This window comes from Phascolarctos cinereus, unplaced genomic scaffold, assembly GCF_003287225.1.
Source record: "Phascolarctos cinereus isolate Bilbo 61053 unplaced genomic scaffold, phaCin_HiC Scaffold_3;HRSCAF=262, whole genome shotgun sequence".
Lineage (NCBI taxonomy): Eukaryota > Metazoa > Chordata > Mammalia > Diprotodontia > Phascolarctidae > Phascolarctos > Phascolarctos cinereus.
This window is the reverse complement of record NW_027555736.1, coordinates 254,677,717-254,701,657: the sequence shown is the minus strand read 5'-3', so window position 1 is coordinate 254,701,657 and position 23,941 is coordinate 254,677,717. Positions and strand designations below refer to the sequence as shown.

Genomic DNA, 23,941 nt, shown 5'->3' with positions numbered 1-23,941 from the left:
ATCTTAAGGAATTCAATTGAGGTTAAACTGTCGACATTCCAACATGGGAAAATGATACTTGTTACTCTGAACTTTATCATATTGATGAAGGGAAAAACTGTGAAAAATTTAAAGAAGTCTCTTTTTAATGAAGGCATCATTTCTCTAATAAGCAGTGAACTGAGTCACATTTGTAAGAATACAAATCGTTCCCCAATTGGTAGAAGGTCAAAGATATGAACAGCTAGTATGAAATCAAAGAAATCAATACTCACTTACAAATACTGTAAGTCACTTTTGATTAGAGAAATGTAAATTAAAACTACTCTGAAGTACCACCGCACACTGATCAGAGTGGCTAATAAGGACAATGAAAAATCTTGGAGGGGATCTGAGAAAACTGGCACACTGAAGCACATTTGGTACGGTTTTTAACTGATTCAAATATTCTAGACAGAAATTTGTTACAGGTTTTTCTGAAATCATCCTCCTCACCATTTCTCATTGCACAATAGTATTCTGTTGCAATCTTATACCACAAGTTGTCTAATCGTTCTCCAGTTGATGGGCATCACCAAAATTTCCAATTCTTTGCCACTACAAAAAGAGCTGATATAAATATTATTGCATATAAAGGATCATTTCCTTTTTTTGTTTTGTTTTGTTTTTATCTGTTTGGGATACAAACTCAGTACTAGTATTACTGGAGGAAAGGGTATGCACAGTTTAACATAATTTTGGGAATATAAGACTTACATAAATTGTTGCAAAATGAAGTGAGAAGAACCACACCAACACTGTCCACAGTAATTGCAGTATTGTATGATGATCAACTATGAGTGACAGCTATTCTCAGCAATAAAATGATCCAAGACAATCCCAAGCACTTATGATGAGAAATGCTTTTCACCTCCAAAGAAAGAACTGAAGAAATCTAAATGTAGATCAAAGCATATTTCTTTAAACTTCATTTTTCTTCTGTGTTTTTGTTTTTGGTCTGTTCTTTTTTCCACATTTATAATATGGAAATACGATTTGCATATTTGCTTGCCTTCTTGTCATTGAAGGGTGAAAGAGGGGAGGGAAGGAAGTTGGAAGTCAAATTTTTAAATAATGAATGCAAAAAATTTAGATATAAAGGGAATAAAATATTAAAATAACAAAAATTCAAATAATTGAGAATTTCAAATTTGAATATTCTTAAATATTATAGAAGGGAGGATTCTGAAAATCTTTTCACATTACATATATATATGCATCTGGTCTTGCTGCTTTTAAAAAAAATTACTCCAATTAATTTTCTACTTCAATTCCAATTAATTCTAATTACCTCAGAGGTAGAATTAGAGATAAGTGGTGTATAAAACACGTCTATACTTTGGGACATGCTCCACATATAAGTTTATCCCAAATTAAATAATAAGCATAAGTAAATAATAAACCTAAGCAAAATTGGATTTCCTTTTCAGTTAACACAACATAGTCCAAAGTTTCTTTCCACTAAGATAATTCATTGAACTAAAACTCTTTTCCTTAAAAACAAAAGAGAAACCTTAAAATTGCCTAATAGTAAAATAAAAACAAAAACTAATAAGCACTAATGGAAAAAAAAATTCCATTCCAAATAACTACAAAATGCATAAAATATCTTGGAGGCAACCTACCGAACTGTACAAAAGACCCATATAGATTCAAATTATAAAATGTCCCTTACAGAAATAAATAACAATGTAAACAGGTAGAAGAATATCAAATGCTCTTTGATAGGCCCTGTTAATATAATAAACATGACAATATATCAAAACTGATATACTCTTTTGACGCAATCAAATGACCAAAATATTATATTACAGATCTTTGTAAAAAATAACAAAATGTATTTGGAAAAGCAAAAGATCAAGAATATCAATGGAAATTATCAAAAGTAGTAGACAAGAAAGAATAGCATGTCCTCACCTCAAATAAGGCAACAGTCATCAAATAACTTTATATTGTTTAAAAAAGAGAGAAAATACTGGAACAGACGACACAAGGGAGAATCAGAAACAATGGAACTTAGAGTTTGAAAAACCCAGTATTTGGTAGAGCGGAAAATATCAGGTGTCAAAGAAGAAGTTCCTGATTTGATCAAAGAAAAAAGAAATTGCAAAGAATGGGATACAAAGTAGATGTCCATTAAATGAAGACATGTTTAATAAATTGTGGAACATGAACATAACAGAATATTATTGTACAATAAGAAATTATGTGTATGAAGCACACACAACATAATTATAGTGGTAATTATAATTATTGTTATTACATTAATTAACATTTATGTAGGAAAGTAAGGACTTGTTCTGCTAAATAAATCATGGGATATTAATATAATGGAATATTATTGTTGCACAAGAATTGATGAAATGGACAGGTTCAGAAAAAAACTGGGAAGACATCTATGAACTGCTGCAGAGAGGAGTAGCACTAGAAGAACAACTTACACAATGACAACACCAGTATAGAAAAAATACTTTTGAAAGACTTTAGAATTCAAGTAAATAACACACGAATCCAGAGAACTGAAGATAAAACATACATGTCATCTCTAGCAGGGAAATGATGAAATTAAAATAAAGAGAAAGTATCTGCATTTTTGGCAAGATCTGGGTGTGATTTTTTCCCCCCTTAAATTGCTTTATAAACCTTTGAAAATGAAGTATTCAGGGGTCTCATGATATCATAAGCTGGGAGAAAAGGAGGAAAATTTTTATGTAATACCATAAATGAGACACTACAAGAAACCATTGACAAGTGTTATCACAGGAGAGAGGTGAATGATATCATGGAAGTGAGGCTAACAATGTCATGCCACAGAACAAATCATTTCAGGAGGGAGCAGGGTAGGAATTTTTTCCAAATTATGTCATTTCAGGAGGAAGGCTAAATTTGAATAGGAATTTGAATGATAGCATTCTCCCTAATACTGAGAAGAGAGAGAAGAGACAAGGGCACACTCCCTTGGTGTAGTACTGAGTGAGAAGACACAAGGAATTAAAGACAGAAGAGACAGTATTAGGGCACACACCCTTCGGGTAATACAGAGTAAGAAGCAGAAGGAATTAAAGGTTGATTTGGAGACAGTTGGAAGACTCTATGTGCATTTTTAAAAGAAGTGGTTAGTTCTTCCACTTCTGGGAGCCAAGATGACACAGTAAAATGGTAGTTGCTCTCACCCTCCTCTATTAACCTCTCAAAACCCAGAAAATATCACCCCAGTAAAAATCCCGGAACAGCTTAACCAAAAGAAATATGGGGAGCAGCAGAGCAGTAGCCCAGTCTCACTTTAGCACACCAGGAGGAGATCCTGGTGCCTTGGCATTCTACAGCAAAGTTCCTCAGCAGATCTGAGGAAGGCAGCACTGCAAGGGGCCCCAGGTGGATAAACATCGTGCAGAATTCTTCTGAAAGGAGCTGAAGAAAGCAACCTAGAGTTCTACTAAAGTTCCAGCCTTGCTGATTCCAGCCCAACACCACGTAACTTGTCAGAACCCTACAGCCTCCAACTGCCAACCAGGAGTAAATCCTGAAGCCCAGGTGGTAGAGCCAGCAAACACCAACACCTGGACCTCTGAGTGCCTCAGTGAGGATGAGTGAACCAGTGGAAACCAGCTCAGAAAGCCATCATGTGCCTTGGCATTCTATAGTAAAGGTGGTCCCAGTGCCTCAGCAGATCTGAGGGAGGCAGCACTGCAAGGGGCCCCAGGCAGATAAACACCCTGCAGCACCCATCTAAAAGGAGCTGAAGAAAGCTAAAGGAAAGGAAAAGCAGGTAACCTAGAATTGCCTGAAAGTTCCAGCCTTGCTGATTCCAGCCCAACACCAAGTAAGCTGCTGGAACCCTACAGACTCCAGTTGCCAACATGAGACCTCAGCACACAAAGCCTGTGACCAAGACCTAGGCACCCATCACATGAAGCTTGGATTAGTGCCCTCTCCTCACCAGTAGGAGAGCCTAATCTATTTAAAGGAAAAGGAATAAAGAAACCCTATGAGTAAAAAGAAACACATAGATTTATATTAGAGAAGAGTGAAGGTCAAGACAGAAATTCTGAAGAGGACAATTTTGTCAACAAACCCACATCTGCAGCCTCAAAAGGGAATATGAACTGGTCTGAAACCCAAAAAGCATTCTTAGAACTGCTCAAGAAGGATTTTAAAAGTCAAATGAGAGAGGTAGAAGAGTCCTTAAAAAATAAACTTGGCCTATTGGGAAAAAAAAAGTACAGTGAAGAAAACAAGTCCCTAAAAAACACAATTGGCCATCTGGAAAAAAAAAAGTATGCTGCAGAAAACAAATCCCTCAAAAATACAATTGGCCAATTGGAGAAGGAAGTAAAAAAAATCTGAAAGAAGAGAACAATCTGTTAAAAATTAGAATTGGACAAATGGAGACTAATGACTCTATGACAGAGCAAGAATCAGTTAAACAGAAACAAAAAAAAAAAAGAAAAAATAGATGAAAATGTAAAATATCTCACGGCTAAAACAACTAACATGGAAAATTGATCCAGGAGAGACAACTTAAAAATTATTGCACTACCTAAAAATCATGATGAAAAAAGGAGCCTAGGCAGTATCTTTCAGGAAATCCTAAAGGAAAACTGCCCTGAAATTCTGGAACAAGAAGGTAAAATAACCATAGAAAGAACCCACGACTCACTACCTGAAAGAGATCCCAAATTGAAAACACCAAGAAATGTAATAGCTAAATTCCAAAATTACCTGATGAAAGAGAAAATACTGCAAGTGGCCAGAAAAAAAGCAATTTGAATATAGTGGAACCACAGTCAGGACTGCACAGGACCTTGCAATTTCCACATTAAATGACCATAGAGTGTGGAACACAATATTCCACAAGGTGAAGGAGCTCGGATTGCATCCAAGGACCAACCACTCAGTGAAAATAAGCATAATACTTCAAGGGAGGAGATGAATATTCAACAAAATAGGGGACTTCCAAACCGTCCTGATAAAAAGACCAAAGTTCAACCAAAAATTTGATCTTCAAGTACAAGATTCAAGAAAGACATAAAAAGGTAATTGGGACAGAAAGATATAATATAGTCTTAATAAAGGGAAATTGTCTACATCCCTACAAGGGAAAATGACCCTTGCAACTCTTGAGAACTGTATTATTACACCATGTTAAAGGAGTATACATAAAGGGGGTGGATATAAGTTGACTTTGATGTAATGATAAAAAGAAATCTAATCAAGTGGGTTGAATGGATTCAAGCAAGTGGATTAGTCTGATCTAAGAAAATGTACTGAGTAAGGAGAAGGCAGATAAGGGTAAATTATATTACAGGAAAAGACACAAAAAGCTATTACAGCTGAGGGAAAGAAGGGAAGGGGGTATTATTTGAACTTACTCTCATCAGATTTATCTCAAGAAACAAATAACATAATCAGTTAGGTATAGAAATCTAACTTGCCCTATAGGAAGTAGAAGGGGAAAGGGGAAAGAAAAGGGAGGGGGCATAAAAAGGAGGGAAGAAGCAGTAAGAGTAAAGGGGAAGAAAATGGAAAGGGCTAACAGAAGCGAGGAGGGACTGAAGGATGCAGTGGTCAAAAGCAAAACACTAGTGATGGGGGGAAAGGAGAAAGGAGAAAGAAAAGCATACATGGGGGGGAAACATATGGAGAAAAAGACACAGATAGTAACTATAACTGTGAATTTGAATAAGGTGAACTCTCCCATAAAATAGAAATGGGTAGCAGAATGCATTAAAAAACATAATCCTATAATATGTTGTTTACAGGAAACACATTTGAAAAACAGTGACACAAAGAAGGTAAAAGTAAAAGGCTGAAGCAGAATATATTATGCTTCAGCTGAAGTAAAAAAGGGGATACCAATCCTGATCTCAGACAAAGCAAAAGCAAAAATACATCTTCTCAAAAGTGATAAGAAAGGAAACAACATCCTGCTAAAAGGCACCATAGACAAAGAAGTAATATCATTACTATTCACATAGGTACCAAAGTGTATAGCATCCATATTCTTAGAGGAGAAGTTCAGGGAAATACAGGAAGAAACAGACAGCAAAACTATATTAGTGGGGGACCTCAACCTCCCACACTCTGAACTAGAGAAATCTAACCACAAAATAAACAAGAAAGAAGTTAAGGAGGTGAATAGAACATTAGAAAAGTTAGGTATGATAGACCTCTGGAGAAAACTGAATGGGGATAGAAAGGAATATACTGTTTTTCTCAGCGGTACATGGCATATACATAAAAATTGACAATTTACTAGGTCATAAAAACCGCCCAATCCAATGTCAAAAGGCAGAAATATTAAATGCATCCATGTCAGGTCATGATGCAATAAAAATTATATGTAATAAAGGACCATGGAAAGTTAGACTAAAAAATAGTTGGAAACTAATAATCTAATCCTAAAAAATGATCGGGTGAAACAAAAAAAATCACAGAAACAATGAATAATTTCATTCAAGAGAATGACAATAATGAGACAGGTTACCAAAACTTATGGGATGCAGTGAAAGCACTTCTTAGAGGAAGTTTTATATCTCTAAATGCTTACACAGATAAAATGGAAAAAGAGGAGATCAATGAATTAGGTATACAACTAAAAAAACTAGAAAGAGAACAAATTAAAAATCCTCAATTAAATGCCAAATTAGAAGTATTGAAAACCAAAGGGAAAATTAAGAAAATTGAAATTAAGAAAACTATTGAAATAATAGATAAAACTAAGAGATGGTTTTATGAAAAAAAAACAATAAAATAGATAAACCTTTGGTTAATTTAATTAAAAAAAAAAGAAAGAAACCAAATTACTATTATCAAGAATAAAAAGAGTGAAGCTGCCACCAAGTACGAGGAAATTAAAACAATAATTAGAAGCTATTTTGCCCAACTGTATGCCAACAAATTTAACAATCTTACAAATATATAAATTGCCCAGAATAACAGAAGAGGTAGAAAAATACTTAAATAACCCCATCTCAGAAAAAGAATTTGAACAAGCCATTCATAAAATCCCTAGGAAAAAATCTCCAGGGCCATATGGATTTACATGCGAATTCTGTCACACATTTAAAGAACAATTAATTCCAATACCATACACACTATTTAGGAAAACAGGTGTAGAAGGAGTCTTACCAAATTCTTTTTATGATACAAATATGGTGCTAATACCTAAACCAGGAAAAGTCAAAAAAGAGAAAGAAAATTATAGAGCAATTTCTCTAATGAATTTAGATGCAAAAATTTAAAACAAAATATTAGCAAATAGATCACAGCAACTTATCACAAGAATAATACACTATGACCAGGTAGGAGTTATACCAGGAGTGCAAGGCTGGTTCAATATCAGGAAAACTATCAGCGTAATTGAGCATATCAACACCAAAACCAACAGAAACCACATGATCATCTCAATAGATACAGAAAAAGCTTTTGGCAAAATACAGCACCCATTCCTATTAAAAACAGTAGAAAGAATAGATACAAATGGAGTCTTCCTTAACATAATGAATAGCTTCTATCTAAAACCTTCAGCTAGTATAATATGTAATGTGGACACACTAGAAACATTTCCAACAGGATCGGGGTGAAACAAGGATGTCCATTATCACCACTGTTATTCAAAATTGTACTGGAAGCATTAGCTTCAGCAATAAGAGAAGAAAAAGAAATGGAAGGTATTAGAATAGACAGAGAAGAAATAAAGATATCACTCTTTGCAGATGACATGATGATATACTTAGACAATCAAGTGAAAAACTATTTGAAATAATAAACAACTTTAGCAAAGTTACAGGCCATAAAATAAAGCCACATAAATCATTGGTATTTCTATATATTACCAAGAACTGTGAGGTACCACTTCACACCTATCAGATTGGCTGACGTGACAAAACAAGAAAATGATAAATGTTGGAGAAGATGTGGTAAAATTGGAACACCTAATGCATTGTTGGTGAAGTTGTGAAATGATTCAACCATTTGGGAGAAGAATTTGGAACTATGCCCAAAGGGCTATAAAAATGTGCATACCTTTTGACCCAGCAATAGCACTTCTAGGGCTGTATCCCAAAGAGATCATGCAAATGGGAGAAGGACCCACATGTACAAAAATATTCATAGCAGCTCTTTTTGTGGTGGCAAAGAATTGGAAATTAAGAGGATGCCCATTAATTGAGGAATGGCTGAGCAAGTTGTGGTATATGAACGTAATGGAATACTATTGTGCTATAAGAAATGATGAACATGCTGAAATCAGAAAAACCTGAAAGACTTGTATGGTCTGATGCTGAGTGAAATGAGCAGAGCCAAGAGAAGGTTGTGAACAATAACAGCCACATTGTGTGATGACTAATATTGATAAACTTAACCATTCCAGCAATGCAAGGATGGAAGATGTCTCTAGAGGCCTCATGATGGAAAATGCTATCAATATCCAAAGAAAGAACTATGAAAGCTGAATTGCAATTTTTTTCCTCTTCTGTTGAGTTTTGTTTCCTCTTTCTGATGGTTACTCCTTTTGGTTTTAATTTTTACTTACAACACCACTAATGTGAAAATATGTTTAATAGGAATGTAAATGTATAGCCTATATCATATTGTGCACGCTCTTGGGGAGGGTAGTGGGGAAGAAGGGTGAGAAAAATTTTAAACTGAAAAGCACATGGAAGTGATTATTGATAAATCAAAATAAATTAACATAATTTTTAAAAAGAAATTTAAAGAAATTTAAAAAATAGAAGATATGGTTATATGAAGTTGAGCAAAAGTAGTATTTCCCTAGGGAAAGAAAATCTTGCATTGTCCTGATGAAAATCTCAAGCTTATCTATACCCTATCATAGTAACACCAAACTTCTAAAGGTACAGCTATAAAATTATCATCTTGATTCCATATAATTAAGAAAAGCTAAGAAACTCTTAGTTATTCTGTTTGGGGCATAGACAAGAAAGGTAGCAAATAGTTATGTAGATATTGTGGTAGTCAGCAGTCAGTAGTTTGATTTAACTGTAACAGGAAAACTGACAACTCTGTCTTAGATGATCCCATCACATTTTTTTTTTCCATTTCCTCCCTTCAGGCAGCCCAGTGGGTCTGACTTTCCAGAGATTTACTCTGGCCTGGAGGGGCCCCTGGTAATATGCAATGCAAAATTAAATTATAGGAAGGAGATTCCCCATTAAGGAAAGATACTCGAGACCTCTACTTGCACTAACTCCACTCCCCGTAACAACACTAATAAATTTATTTTTAGCCCACTGACTTCATGATGGTCTAAATTTCTGAGGTCTAATTTTTTCCCCTATAATTTAAGGAAGTTATTGTACTATATATCAGTAAAAGGAATCTACTTCATGTCAAACCAGCCCTCTCCTAGAAATTGACCCCCCCCATTACTTCTTCCACAGCATTTAGGAAGAGAGATTCTATTATATCCTCTTTGCAGTTTATCATAACCTCCCTGTCAACTTCCTTTGAGCAAATTAAATAAATTTAGACCAATACTCTTCTGGTTAACCATAAGTTTATCTTATTGTTGTGCCATAATTTGGACCAATTGACCTAGTTATCGGGAGTGAGATGACTTGGCTTCAAATTTTACCTTTGACACTGTGTTCTACTAAGAATCATTTAAATTCCGTTATCTTCAGTTTTGTCTTTGTGAGATATTAGACTAGGTGCCCCTGGAGGTCTTTATTAGCTCCACAACTGGACAAGCCATTTAACACTATTATTACTGAATGTAGCAACTATGTGAGCATCAGTGGACAACACAAATTTTAAAGAAATAAATAAGCTTTGTAATAGATTGCTGTAGGAAAAGGGGGAAAGGAAAGAGATGGTACAGGAAGTAATTATTCTCAGAAAACAGGAATGACTACAAGATGATCCCCAGGGAAGATTTTTTTTTTTGCATGATTACATTTACATGATAATTTTACATGATTTACAGGTTAATGTCATTCTGTATTTGGGGGGATTAGCATTTTGTAAGTGGTAGATTTGCAATTTAAGTGCAATCATCTTTTTTATTACGCTGTGTAATGGAAAGGCTTGTTGTGCTCTGTGAATTGAATGTGAAATGTATTTTTTAAAAACATCCAATTCAACTCAAATCCCAGTGTGGAGGCTCTGCAGGATCTGTCATCAGGATAAAAAATAAAGTCACACAAGACTGAAGTTTTTCTCCTAGACCTGAGGATTTGTGCCGGTTTTCATACCAAGGGATAAAGAAGTTTCCATGTCCTCCTCCCTTCATTCTTCTTGTTTGTCCTTCATTCTCAAAGGGGACCATGGCATCAAGAAAGTGATGTCAAGACTTGCAAGTGAATTGGATTAAAGTGGTGGAAGGCTCTGCAAAATCACCAGACTCACTTTCTTCTCCAGAGCCATCAGGGTCAGGGGCAAGAAATAAATCAGGATGAGTAAAATATCCCCCCACATCCCTTCAATAGAAGGGAAAACAGCTGCCACCTCCTTGGGCTTAGTCTTCTCCCTGATCTGCAAAGAGAAGGATCCTCCACAACTGGTTCTAAAACCCAGGAGAGCATTTTATGACACTAAGAACATGCAACATTGATGATGCAAAAGACAGTGTCTGTCCTTCCCCATCACTCCAATTATTCTCAATACCAAGAAAATGCATGTTAGGCTTTTTTCGTGTTACTGATATTTTTTGAGGCAGTCCACTCCAATTTTTGGTTACGGAAGCACCCTAAGTGTCTCTTATCCTTGATTTTGAATTGAATCTGCTCATGGGTACTTTTTCCCTCTATGTCTCTGCCCCTGTCCCTTGGCTCTTGTGTTTCCTTCTGCTTGTTTTTTTTGCTTATTTTTAAATTGGAATCCAATTTTTTACCTCTACTGCCAACCATGTTCTCTCATCTCTCTCTTCCACCTAGAGTAAATGAAGCATGAAATGGACAAGAGATAAAGAAAGCTTCCATTATATCTAGGAATATACTGTTTCTAATATAGGCCCATAATGTATGTGGGACAGTGACATAGCACCCAAGAAACCAACCCCCATTTCTTCTTCTACAGCATTTAGAAAGAGACTTCTACTATATTCTCTTTGCAGTTTATAATAACCTCCCCCTCAACTTACTTTGAGCACATTATGCCCTTATGGGGCATGAGTTTGTCTTCTACACTGTCAGAGCATTTTGACTGAACTTCCAAATAAGCACCACTCTCCTTACTCAGAGCTCCAAGTCTGCCATCACTATGTCCTCAGGAAATAGAGTATCTTTTCCCTGCTCTTATTTACTTCTCTTTCTTTTGTACTGAGTAGGAAAGGGGTGGGTCAGTGCTCTTATTCATGGGGAGAAGGGGTGAAGATGGGAAAGTAAGGGTAAGGGTTTGCAAGGTCCATTAGGACCTTTCCAAAAACAAATTATTTTCACATTGATATTGTGAAATCTTGTATAATGCATAGAATCTGAACTATGTCAATTTTGTGTGTTTTTTTTTCCTTCACTGGCACAGGACTTGTATTTTCATTTTTCAGTCACTGCTTCATAATCTTTAAAAGAAAGAAAAATTCCATACATTATGTAACACAGTTAAATTTTACAAGTAGGTCCTTTCCCCTTTTTTTATTCTCATTGGATATAGACCTAGCAGTGGATTAAAGGGTATCCTTATGTTGTGGCAAGAAATGGAAATTGAGGTGATATATATGAACTGGGGAATGGCTAAATAAGCTGTGATATATGATTTGATGGAATATTATTGTGCTATAAGAAATAAAAGCAAGATGATTTCAGAAAACCTGAAACACTTACTTGAACTGATACAAAGTAAAGTGAGCAGAACCAGAAGAAGTTGTACAAGTAACAGCTATATTTTTGATGATCAGTGATGGACTTAGCTCTTTCTCAGCAACACAATGATCCAAATATTTCCAAAGGACTCAAGATGAATCATGGTATCCAACTGAGAAAGAACTATGGAGTCTGAATGCAGATCAAAGCATACTATTTTCACTATTTTTTTTTTTTCTTTGTCCTGATTTTTCCCTTTGTTCTGATTCTTCTTTCATAATATGACTAATGAAAATATATTTAACATGATTGTATCTGTTACAAAGGAGGGAGGGAGAAAAATTCAGAATTCAAAATCTTGTAAAAATGAATGTTGAAAACAATCTTTACATGCAATTGGAAAACATAAAATACTATTAAGTGCAAAAATAATAATATTAAATTTTAAAGCTCATCAATGTTTGTCAGTACCAGAATATCTACATCCATGAACAGACATTTTGAATACTGAATGGGTGATCAGAAATGGAGTTTGGTAAACAAGACACCAAGCACAGTTCTTTTCATTAAGTTTAGATGAGCTGAATCCTCACTTTCCAAGATGCATGCAATGATGACTGCATTGAAAATCTTTTCTAAACATTTCTGTTCTGGTGCCAATGGAGTCAACATTGCTGAGGAGGCAGTGACTAATTGCTATTGAGTACAAAAAGCTCAGGTGTCAGGGTAAGAAGGCACCTGAGAGGAGCAACTAGAATTTCCTTACTTTTAAAAATGAATTTAAATCCTTTTTAATAATTCATTTGAGCAGGGTTTGCCCATTTGCTTTAACAGTTTTGGGATTCTATTGGTTAGCCAGTCCCTACAACTTCCTCATGTAGAGTCAGTTCCTTTCATACTTCAAGCCTAAAAATCCTCTGGTTGATTAATGAAATTACTTACATCAGCTAAAGCTATAAACATTTTTTTAATACTTGATTACAAGTTGTGAGTGGGACACTCTTTAGTCTTTGTAAAGGCATTTTTAATCTATGATAATGCATGTGATATGGCTGTATGCATATAATACTGAGAAGATTAAAATGGATCCTGTATCATTTTCTCATTATCTTATTTACAATTAATTGATTATGCCCTATAACTGAGTACTTAGTTATGGTTCTATGTCTCTCAACTTAGTTCAGAATTCAGCTGACCTGTAAGGGTTAAGTTTGAAATCCAGTTCTCTTGCTAATCAGTGTGTATTCCTGTCTGAAGGAATTCTGCTAACCCTGAGGGAATATGGTTTGCCATGAGGGAATTGGGTCTAATATCTTTACCCTACAAAACTATCCTTCAGGGCTATCTGGTTTGCAATCAGAAGAAGTCTAGACCACTCTTCTAACATGAAAGTAGACTAAATAACCACTTCTTAGACATAAATGGGAAAGAAGGAGGGTTGGTGTTAGGCCCCACTCCAAATTTCCAAACATCATGTTGTTCCCCACACTCACCTATGTAAAAAATCATGTTGACCTCAAGCCCTTGATGTCACCTATCCTGTTCTGTTCTTTGTTCTGTACTAGCCAAAATCTATAAAGGGAGCTGTTTTTTGCTTGGGATCTTTGGCTGGAGACTGAGGCAGTTTTGACCCATCTTGTTCTCAGGTTACCAGCCTTGATATAGAATATTCTTGCTTAGAGAAAGGTGCCTTAATTTACCTTTTTGTTAAATTTAATTCATAACAATACTCAATAATTTATACCTCATATGGATATGTTAAAATGTCAGAGATTTACTCATTATGTATAACATGGAAATCAGAAATAGAACAAAGCTCAGCAATATGGAGAGCCAAATTCAAAAAGGAACAGAAGGTCAAATCAGCACAAGTATTATTTATTGAGCATAGTAAACTATGTGCCAAGCACAGCGCTAAGTACTGGGATATGAAGAAAGGCAAAAATTGTACCTTTTTTAAGGAGTCACTCATTCAGAGAGACAACATTGAAATAATAAGCACTCTATATCTATCTATATCTGTGGTTGTATGTGTATATGTATATATGCAGCATAAAGGTGGAATTAGAGGATGGGAAAGTAGAAGGTGGGGAGTATTTTAGGTAAGTTTAAGGAGGTCAAGGGGGCCAGGAGGCAGGGATGAGGAGAGAAGAATTCCAGCCAGTGAAAATACACAGTAGAGAGATGGAATCTGTTGTGAAAGGAACAGCAAGGAGATCAGTGTCATTGGATTGATGAGCATGTGGAAAGACTAAGGTAGAATAACACAGGAAGGAGCCATACTAGAAAAGGATTTAAAAGCCAAATCAGAACTATATTTTATTCTGGATTCACCAGAATTGGGAAAAACTGTCAGATCTATTTTAGGAAGGTGATATTAATAGCTGAGTTTGTGTGAACTGGAGTGAAGAGAGTACTAAGGCTGGGAGAACAACCATCAAGCTAGCAATAGTCCAGGTATGAGTTGGTAAAGGCCTACCTCAGGGTGGTTGCAGTACCTTGAGGAGAGAAGGAGAGTGTACAGTAGATTCTGAAAAGTAGAATGGATATACTAATACAATTGATTATGGGGTAGAGGTGGGACTGAGAGTGAGGCATTAAGAATGATAGCTAGCTACTGGAAAAGTTGCTTTCTCCTGGGAAGAAAAAAAACACACAAGCCATAAATAGAAATTCACTACACCTGTTCCTGGATATAGGCATCTTTTATTTGTCATCATGAGCTCAGTCCACTTCTTGCCTCACTGACACTTCACCTCCTGGCAGGGGAAGTTTTTATCAGGTCTCACATTCCTTTTCCTCACTGTGTCTCTTGCACAGTAATACACAGCTGTGTCCTCAGTCTCAAGGGAAGTCATTTGTAGATATAACATGCTGTTGCCATTATCTCTGGAGATGGTGAATCCTTTCACAGAGTCTGCATAGTATGTACTTACACCATGCTAATCTTGCAACCCATTCCAGTCCCTTTCCTGAAGCCTGGCGGACCCATTCATCGTAGCTGCTGAAAGTAAATCCAGAACCTTTGCAGGAGAGACTCAGAGATCCCCCAGGCTGTATCACATCTCCCCCAGACTCCACCAGCTCCACATCACACTGGACACCTGCAACACAGAGACATTGCATTAAAGTCAATAGTCACATGAAGTCACCACTTCACATTGTCCCTTCCTCTCCATAAAACTACCTTGGAAAATGGTCAGAAGGAAAATCCAGTTCAGCCTAAATTTCATGGTGAGTTTCCAGGTTAGTCCTCTGCAGAGAAGGACACAGAGAGCTTGAGTTTGTCTCCCAGAGGAGGTACAGGTACAGGTTTGGGGCTGCTTTTCATCCCAGTAGGGAGGGACCCAATTTGCATGTCTTGCTCTATTCAAAAAGAGGAAGAACACCTTCTTCCTCCCAGTGAGAAGTTTCTTTCCTGAACTTCGGAAAGTTCTCTTAGAACTAGTTGCAAAGGACTGGGGAATGTTGTTGACACTGAGACTCTCAGAACTGATGGTTTTGACTCAGTGTCATCCCACATTACTTAATACTCTAAATAGTTGGATGACATGTAGTAGGCTTTTCTGCCCTCCTAATACATTTCTAATTGATCTTAGGCCCATTTCTGATTGTCAAAGCTCCTCAAACATCTTCCATTTCCAATGACCAACAGACTGAATCTCTTTTGTGAATCAGTTTCTTCTCAGGTCTCTTGGCACTCTACTGCTTCCTAACTCAACTTTTCATCTCCTTTTCCTAGGATTATATTTCACCTCAATTATTTACCCATAGTTTCAGTTATACTCACTCATTGCTTGATAGGAATAGCTCATATACCTTTTTTAATCTTCTAGGTGGAGAAATCGAGTTATGAAAGTCACAGTTCACAAAAAGAGATTTGCAAGTCTCCTCCAACAATACCTTGTTCCTCAGAGAGACATAGCCTATTTAATGGAGAGAGAAACTGTTATCCTCTGTGACATTGACCTAATAATCTGATTTATGGAGCAAGGATGACTCAGATTTCTATGAGATGATTCTCATAGTTAAGTACCATTCTCATCACCCAGAATATCTGGCTCTGCTGCCACATGCTGAATATTTAATTGTATACTCAGAAACATGTTTCCATTCTCACTTCCACATTCTTTTTTTTTTAAAGATGGGACATTTATAATCCCCTATGAAGCTCTTAAAACCCAGAAAATATCACCCCAGAAAAAAACCCTTACAGCTGAACCAAATGAAAGATGGGGAGCAGCAGAGCAGTAGCCCAGCCTCACTTTAGCACCCAGGAGGACATCCTGGTGCCTAGGCATTCTACAGCAAAGTGCCTCAGCAGATATAAGGGAGGCAGCACTGCAAGGGGCCCCAGGTGGATAAACATCCTGCAGCATTCATCTGAAAGGAGCTGAAGAAAGCAACCTAGAGTCTACTAAAGTTCCAGCCTTGCTGATTTCATCCTGACACCAGGTAATCTGTCAGAACCCTGCAGCCTCCAACTGCCAACAAGAGGAAATCATGAAGCCCAGGTGGTAGAGCACACAAACACCAACACCAGGACCTCTGAGTGCCTCCGTGAAGATGGGCAAGTCAGTGAGGATGAGTAAGTCAATTAGTATGATCTAAGAAAATGTACTGAGAAAGGAACAGACAGACAAGGATAAATTACAGTACAGGAAAAAACACAAAAACCTATTACAGGAGAGGGAAAGAAGGGAGAGGGATGAGTATTGTTTGAACTTACTCTCGTTAGATTTAGCTCAAGAAAGAAATAACATAATGAGTTAGGTATAGAAATCTAACTTGCCTTATAGGCAATAGGATGGGAAAGAGGAAAGAAAAGGGAGGGGGATAAAAGGGAGGGAAGAAACAGTAAGGGGAAAGGGGAAGAAAAGGGAAAGGGCTGACAGAAGGGAAGAGGTACCAAAGGACACAGGGGTCAAAAGCAAAACACTAAGCAAAAGGAGAAAGGACAAAAAAACATAAACGGGGGAAAAACAGATGGAGGAACAGACACACATAGTACTTGTAACTGTGAATGTGAATGGGATGAACTCTCCCATAAAACAGAAATGAATAGCAGAAAAGGCTAAAAACCATAATCCTATAACATGTTCTTTACAGGAAACGCATTTGAAAAACAGTGACACATAGAAGGTAAAGGTAAAAGGCTGGAGCAGGATATATTATGCTGCAGCTGAAGTAAAAAAGAGGAGTAGCAATCCTGATCTCAGACAAAGCAAAAGCAAAATAGATCTTATCAAAAAAGATAAGGAAGGAAACAACATCCCGCTAAAAGGCACCATAGACAATGAAGTAATATCATTACTAAACATGTAGGCACCAAATGGTGTAGCATCCAAATTCTTAGAGGAGAAGTTCAGCGAGTTACAGGAAGAAATAGGTAGCAAACCTATACTAGTGGGGGAACTCAACCTCCCCCTCTCTGAAATAGATAAATCTAACCACAAAATGAACAAGAAGAAGTTAAGGAGGTGAATAGAACATTATAAAAGTTAGGTATGATAGGTGTCAGGAGAAAACTGAATGGGGATAGAAAGGAATATACTTTTTTTCGGTGATACAAGGCACACACACAAAAATTGATCACTTAATATGGCATAAAAACCTCACAATCCAATGCAGAAGGGCAGAAATATCAAATGCAACCTTTTCAGATCATGATGCGATAAAAATTATGTGTAATAAAAGGCCATGGAAAGATAGACTAAAAAATAATTGGAAACTAAATAATCTAATCCTAAAAAATGATTGGGTCAAGTAACAAATTGTAGAAACAATCAATAATTTCATTCAAGAGAGCAATAATAATGAGACAACGTTCCAAAACTTATGGGATGCAGCGAAAGCAGTTCTTACGGAAAGTTTTATATCTCTAAATGCTTGCATAAATAAAATAGAAAAAGAGGAGATTGGGCATACAACTACAAAAACTAGAAACAGAACAAATTAAAAATCCTCAATTAAACACCAAATTAAAAGTATTGAAAAACAAAAAGGAAAATTAAGAAAAATTGAAATTAAGAAAACTATTGAAATAGTAAATAAAACTAAGAGCTGGGTTTCTTTGAAAAAAAAAACAATAAAATAGATAAACCTTTGGTTAATTTAATTAGAAAAAAGAAAGAAGTAAACCAAATTGTTAGTATCAAGAATGAAAAGAGTGAAGCTACCACCAAGAAAGAGGAAATTAAAACAACAATTAGGAAGTATTTTGCCCAACTGTATGCCAGCAAATTCAACAATCTTAGTGAAATGGATACATATTTACAAAAATATAAATTGCCCATATTAATAGAAGAGGAAGGAAAATACTTAAATAACCCCATCTTAGAAAAAGAAATTGAACAAGCCATTGATGAACTCCCTAGGAAAAAATCTCCAGGGCCAGATGGATTTACATGTGAATTCTATCAAACATTTAAAGAGCAATTAATTCCAATTCTATACAGACTATTTGGGAAAATAGGTGTAGAAGGAGTTTTACCAAATTCTTTTTATGATACAAATATGGTGCTGATACCTAAACCGGGAAGAGTCAAAATAAAGAAATAAAATTATAGACTAATTTCTCTAATATTCATTAGAGATGTAATTTTACTTACAGATGTAAAAATTTTAAACAAAATACTAGCAAATAGTTTGCAGAAACTTATCACAAGAATAATACACTATGACCAGGTAGTAGTTATACCAGGAATGCAGGACTGGTTCAATATTAGGAAAACTATCAGCATAACTGAGCATATCAACAAAACAACAAAACATCCCAAGATTTTGGTAAAATACAACACCCATTCCTATTAAAAACACTGGAAACCATAGGTATAAATGGAGTCTTCCTTAAAATAATAAATAGCATCTATCTAAAACCTTCAGCTAGCATAATATGTGATGTCGACAAACTAGAAGTATTTGCAATGGGATCAGTGGTGAAACTAGGATGTCCATTATCACCACTGTTATTCAGTATCATAGTGGAAACGTTAGCTTTAGCAATAAGAGAAGAAAAAGAAATTGAAGGTATTAGAATAGGCAGAGAAGAAACAAAGCTATGAGTCCTTGCAGATGACATGATGATATGCTTAGATAATCAAGTACAAAACTACTTGAAATAATAAACAACTTTATCAAAGTTACAGGCTATAAAATAAACCCACATAAATCACTGGCATTTCTATATAGTACCAACAACTCTGAGGTACCATTTCACACCTATCAGATTGGCTAACATGACAAAACAGGAAAATGATAAATGTTGGAGAAGATATGGGAAAATTGGAATACTAATACATTGTTGGTGGAGTTGTGAAATGATTCAACCATTTTGGACAAGAATTTGGAACTATGCCCAAAGGGCTATAAAAATGTGCATACCTTTTGACCCAGCAATAGCACTTCTAGGGCTGTATCCCAAAGAGATCATGCAAATGGGAGAAGGACCCACATGTACAAAAATATTTATAGGAGCTCTTTTTGTGGTGGCAAAGAATTGGAAACTGAGAGGATGCCCATCAATTGAGGAATGGCTGAGCAAGTTGTGGTATGTGTGAATGTAATGCAACACTATTGTGCTATAAGAAATGATGAACATGATGAATTCAGAAAAACCTGGAAGGACTTGTATGATGTGATGCTGAGTGAAATGAGCAGAACCAAAAGAACACTGTGCACAATAACAGCCACACTGTGCGATGAGTATTTGATAAACTTCACCCTTCCTTAGCTATTCTGTTTTGGGCATAGACAAGAAAGTAACAAATAGTTGTCCACATATTATGATAGTCAACAGTCAGTAGTTTGGTTTAACTGTAACAGGAAAACTGAGTATTCTGTCTTAGATGATCCTACCACATTTTTTTTTCCATTTTCTGCCTTCAGGCAGCCAAGTGGGTCTGACTTTCGAGAGATCTTCTATGGCCTGGAAGGGCCCCTGGTATATGCAGTGCAAAATTAAATTATAGGAAGCACATATCCCATGAAAGAAAGATATGGGGGAGTGGAGCCAAGATGGCGGAGTGAAAGCAGTGACTTGCTTGAGCTCTCCTCCAAACCCCTCCAAATACTCATAAAAAATGGCTCTAAACAAATTCTGAAGCAGCAGAACCTGCAAACAGACAGAGTGAAACAAATTTCCAGCCCAAGACAACCGGGATGATTGATCAGAAAGGTGTCCCGCCAGGCTGGTAGAGCAGCACAGCATGGGTGCACAGGCCCCAGTGTGGACTCGCAGGCTACAGCAAACCTGGAGCAGGCCTCAGAGGACTGAATCTCAGGCAGCTGTGGAGGTTTCCAGATTCCTCAATCCATGAATGTCAAAGACAAATTAGAAGGTCAGTGGGAAAAGTCTGTTTCTGTAGGTGCCTGAGAAAGGAAGGCGGGGTTTCAGCTCCATTCCCCAAGAGCATGGCCTTGGTGGGGGGGGGGCAGCTGCTTCCCGAGCTTCCGGTCCACAGACTGAGGGGAAATCCAGTGGCTGATCAGAGAGAGATTACAGGGATCTCTTTGCCAGTGCTGAGGCAGGAATTTCTTCCTTTGCCCATGTTTGGATCTGGGCCACAGTTCTGGGCAGCGGTGCTGGGGTGAGGAGGAGCACTGGCTTGCTGGAGCTTGTAGTGATTGAGGAGAGAAGCCCCTCCTCACAGTTACAGGACAGAAAGGAGTACTTGTAGTTGCAGGCCAGGAAAGGAGTAAACACCTTGCCCCTTATCATACCACCTTGGAAGAACTGAAAATTTACAGGTCCCTACAAGTATCTCTGAAAACAGCTGTACAAACCCCCAAAGCTTGGGACAGTACATTCTCCACATTGGAAGCAGATTCGTACCTTAACAAAGAGTTTAAAACTCAAGTAATTGGCCGGGATCATGAGCAAGCAGGGCAAAAAGAGTCAGACTATATTATCTTACTTTGGTGAAAAAGAAGACCAAATATACAACCAGAAGAAGACAACAAAGTCAAAGCCCTACATCCAAAGCCTCCAAGAAAAATATGAATTGGTCCCAGGCCATGGAAAGCTCAAAAACATTTTGAGAAGCAAGTTAGAGAAGTAGAGGAAAAACTGAGAGTGATGCTAAAGGAGACCCAAAAAAATACTGAAGAAAATAACACCTTAAAAAATAGCCTAACCCAAATGGCAAAAGAGGTCCAAAAAGCCAATGAGGAGAAAAATGCCCTAAAAAGCAAAATTGGCCAGATGGAAAAGGAAGTCCAAAAGCTTACTGAAGAAAATACTTCCTTAAAAATTAGAATAGAGCAATTGGAAGATGTGACTTTATGAGAAATCATGACACAGTAGAACAAATCCAAAAGAATGAAAAATTAGAAAACAATGTGAAATATCTCATTGGAAAAACAACTGACCTGGAAAATAGATCCAGGAGAGAGAATTTAAAAATTATTGGACTATCTGAAAGCCATGATCAAAAAAAGAGCCTAGACATCATCTTTCAAGAAATTATCAAGGAAAACTGCCCTGATATATTAGAACCAGAGGGCAAAATAGAAATTGAAAGAATCCACAGATCTCCTCCTGAAAGAGATCCCCAAAGGAAAACTCCTAGGAATATTGTAGCCAAATTCCAGAGTTCCCAGGTCAAGGAGAAAATATTACAAGCTGCCAGAAGGAAACAGTTCAAGTACTGTGGGAACACAATCAGGATAACACAAGATTTAGCAGCTTCTACATTAAAGGACCACAGGGCATGGAATATAATATTCCAGAGGGCAAAGGAGATAGGATTACAACCAAGAATCACCTACCCAGCAAAACTGAGTATAATCCTTCAGGGGAAAAATGGTCATTCAGTGAAATAGAGGACTTTCAAGCATTCCTGATGAAAAGACCAGAGCTGAATAGAAAATTTGACTTTCAAATACAGGACTCCAGTGGAACATGAAGAGGTAAACAGGAAAGAGAAATCATAAGAGACTTATTAAGATTGAACTGTTTACATTCCTGCATGGAAAGATGATATTTATAACTCATGAGACCTTTGTCAGTATCAGGGTAGTTGGAGGAAAAAAATTATATGTATGTATATGTAGATAGATAGATAGAGGGCACAGGGTGAGTTGAAGATTAAGGGGTCATATCTGGAGAATAAAATGAAGGGATGAGAGAGGATTATATTGGAGAAGAAGAAAGGGAGAGGTAGAATGGGGTAAATTATCTCACAAAAAAACAACAGAAAAGTCTCTTACAGTGGAAGGGGAAACAGGGGAAGGTGAGAGGGAATGAGTGAATCTTATTCTCATAGGATTTGGCTTAAGGAGGGAATAACATACACATTCAATTGGGTATGGAAATCTGTCTTACCCTACAGGAAAATAGGGGGGGAAAGGGGACAAGAGAGCAGGGGGATGAAACAGAGGAGGGCAGATTGGGAAAGGGGTTAATCAGAAGTAAATACTTCTGAGGAGAGACAGGATCAAAAGAAAGAATAGAATAAATGGGAGGGCAGGATCGGATTAAGGGAAATAGAGTTAGTTTTTCACAACATGTCTACTGTGGAAATGTTTTGCATAACTGCACATGTGCAACTTACATTGAGTTGCTTGCCTTTTCAATGAGGGTGGATGGGGAGGGAGGAAGAGAGAAAATTTGAAACCTAAAGTTTTAAAAACATATGATTTAAAAAAAATGTTTTCACATGCTACTGGGAAATAAATATAGGAAATGGGGTACAGAAGTCTATCCTGCCCTACAGGAAAATAGAAGGGGAAGGGGATAAGAGAAGGGGAGAGAGATAGAAGAGAGGACAGAGTATGGAAGGGATATTTGGAACACATGACATCTTGGGGTGGAGGGAGGGGGGAGATGGAGTGAAAATTTGGAACTCAAAAACTTGTGGAAGGGAATGTTGAAAACTAAAAATAAATAAATTTATATTAAAAAAAGAGAAAGATATGCCAGCTCTCTACTTACATTCACTCTACTCCCCTTAAAACCACTAATTAATTTATTTTTAGCCCAGTAAATTTATAATGTTCTAAACTTCTGTGGTTCAATTTTTTTCCCTATAATTTAAGGGAGTTATTGTACTATTTATCAATAAAAGGAGTCTGCTTCATGTCAAATCAGCTCTCTCCTATAAACTGACCCCCCCATTTCTTCTTCCTCAGCTTTTAGAAAGAGAGATTCTAGGGGCAGCTAGGTGGCACACTGGATAGAACACTGGCCCTGGATTCAGGAGAATCTGAGTTCAAATCCAGCCCCATACACATAACACTTAACTAACTGTGTGACCCTGGGCAACTCACTTAACCCCTTTGCCTAGCCAAGAGAGAGAGAGAGAGAGAGAGAGAGAGAGAGAGAGAGAGAGATTCTATTATATTCTCTTTGTAGTTTACCATAATCTCCCTCTCAACTTCCTCTGAGGTAATTAAATACATTTAGACCAATACTCTTTTGGGTTAACATAAGTTTATCTTATTATTGTGCCATAATCTGTACCAACTGACCTAACTGTCTGAAGTCAGATGACTTGGTTTCAAATTCTACCTTTAACACTTTGACACTGTGATCTACAAAGAATCTTTTAATTCCCTTACCTTTAGTTTTCTCTTTGTGAGAGATTAGACTAGATCCAGCCAGAGGTCTTTTTCAGCTCCAGAGCTAGACTAGCCATTTAATGCTATTATTACCTCAAGGCTTGTAGCAAACATGTGGGCATCAGAGGAAAACATAAATTTTAAAGAAACAGAAATAAGTTTTAGAATAGGTTGCGGTAGGCAAAGGGGGAAAAGAGAGAGATGGTACAGGAAACAATTATTCTCAGAGAATAAGGATGACTACAAGAAGATATCTTTGTCCTGGTTTTTTCCCTTTTGTTCTAATTCTTCTTTCATAATATGGCTAAAATGAAAATATATTTAACATGATTGTATATGTTACAAAGGAGGGAGAGAGAGAAATTTGGAATTCAAAATCTTCTAAAAATGAATGTTGAAAACAATCTTTACAAGTAATTGGAAAACAAAAAATACTATTAAGTGCAAAATTAATAATAATAAATTTTAATGCTCATCAATGTTTGTCAGTACCAGAATATCTATATCCATGAACAGACATTTTGAATACTGAATGCATGATCAGAAATGGAGTTTGGTAAACAAGACACCAAGCACAGTTCTTTTTATTAATTTTAGATGAG

At 36.7% G+C, this 23,941-nt stretch overlaps 1 long non-coding RNA gene and 1 pseudogene across 1 annotated transcript in view; both read right to left on the bottom strand.

The window, feature by feature from the left end:
* LOC110203672 (glycogenin-1 pseudogene) overlaps window positions 1–12,608 on the bottom strand; it is a 37,526-nt pseudogene extending 24,918 nt beyond the window's left edge.
* The window catches only part of LOC110203681 (uncharacterized), a 261,878-nt gene extending 246,801 nt beyond the window's left edge, over window positions 1–15,077 (bottom strand). The window contains exons 1-2 of the long non-coding RNA XR_013485485.1: window positions 14,968–15,077; window positions 14,804–14,884 (exon numbers count right to left, since the gene is read on the bottom strand). This is a non-coding gene — a long non-coding RNA (uncharacterized LOC110203681). The remainder of the gene's footprint in view (window positions 1–14,803; window positions 14,885–14,967) is intronic.
* Window positions 15,078–23,941: the final 8,864 nt, after the last annotated feature.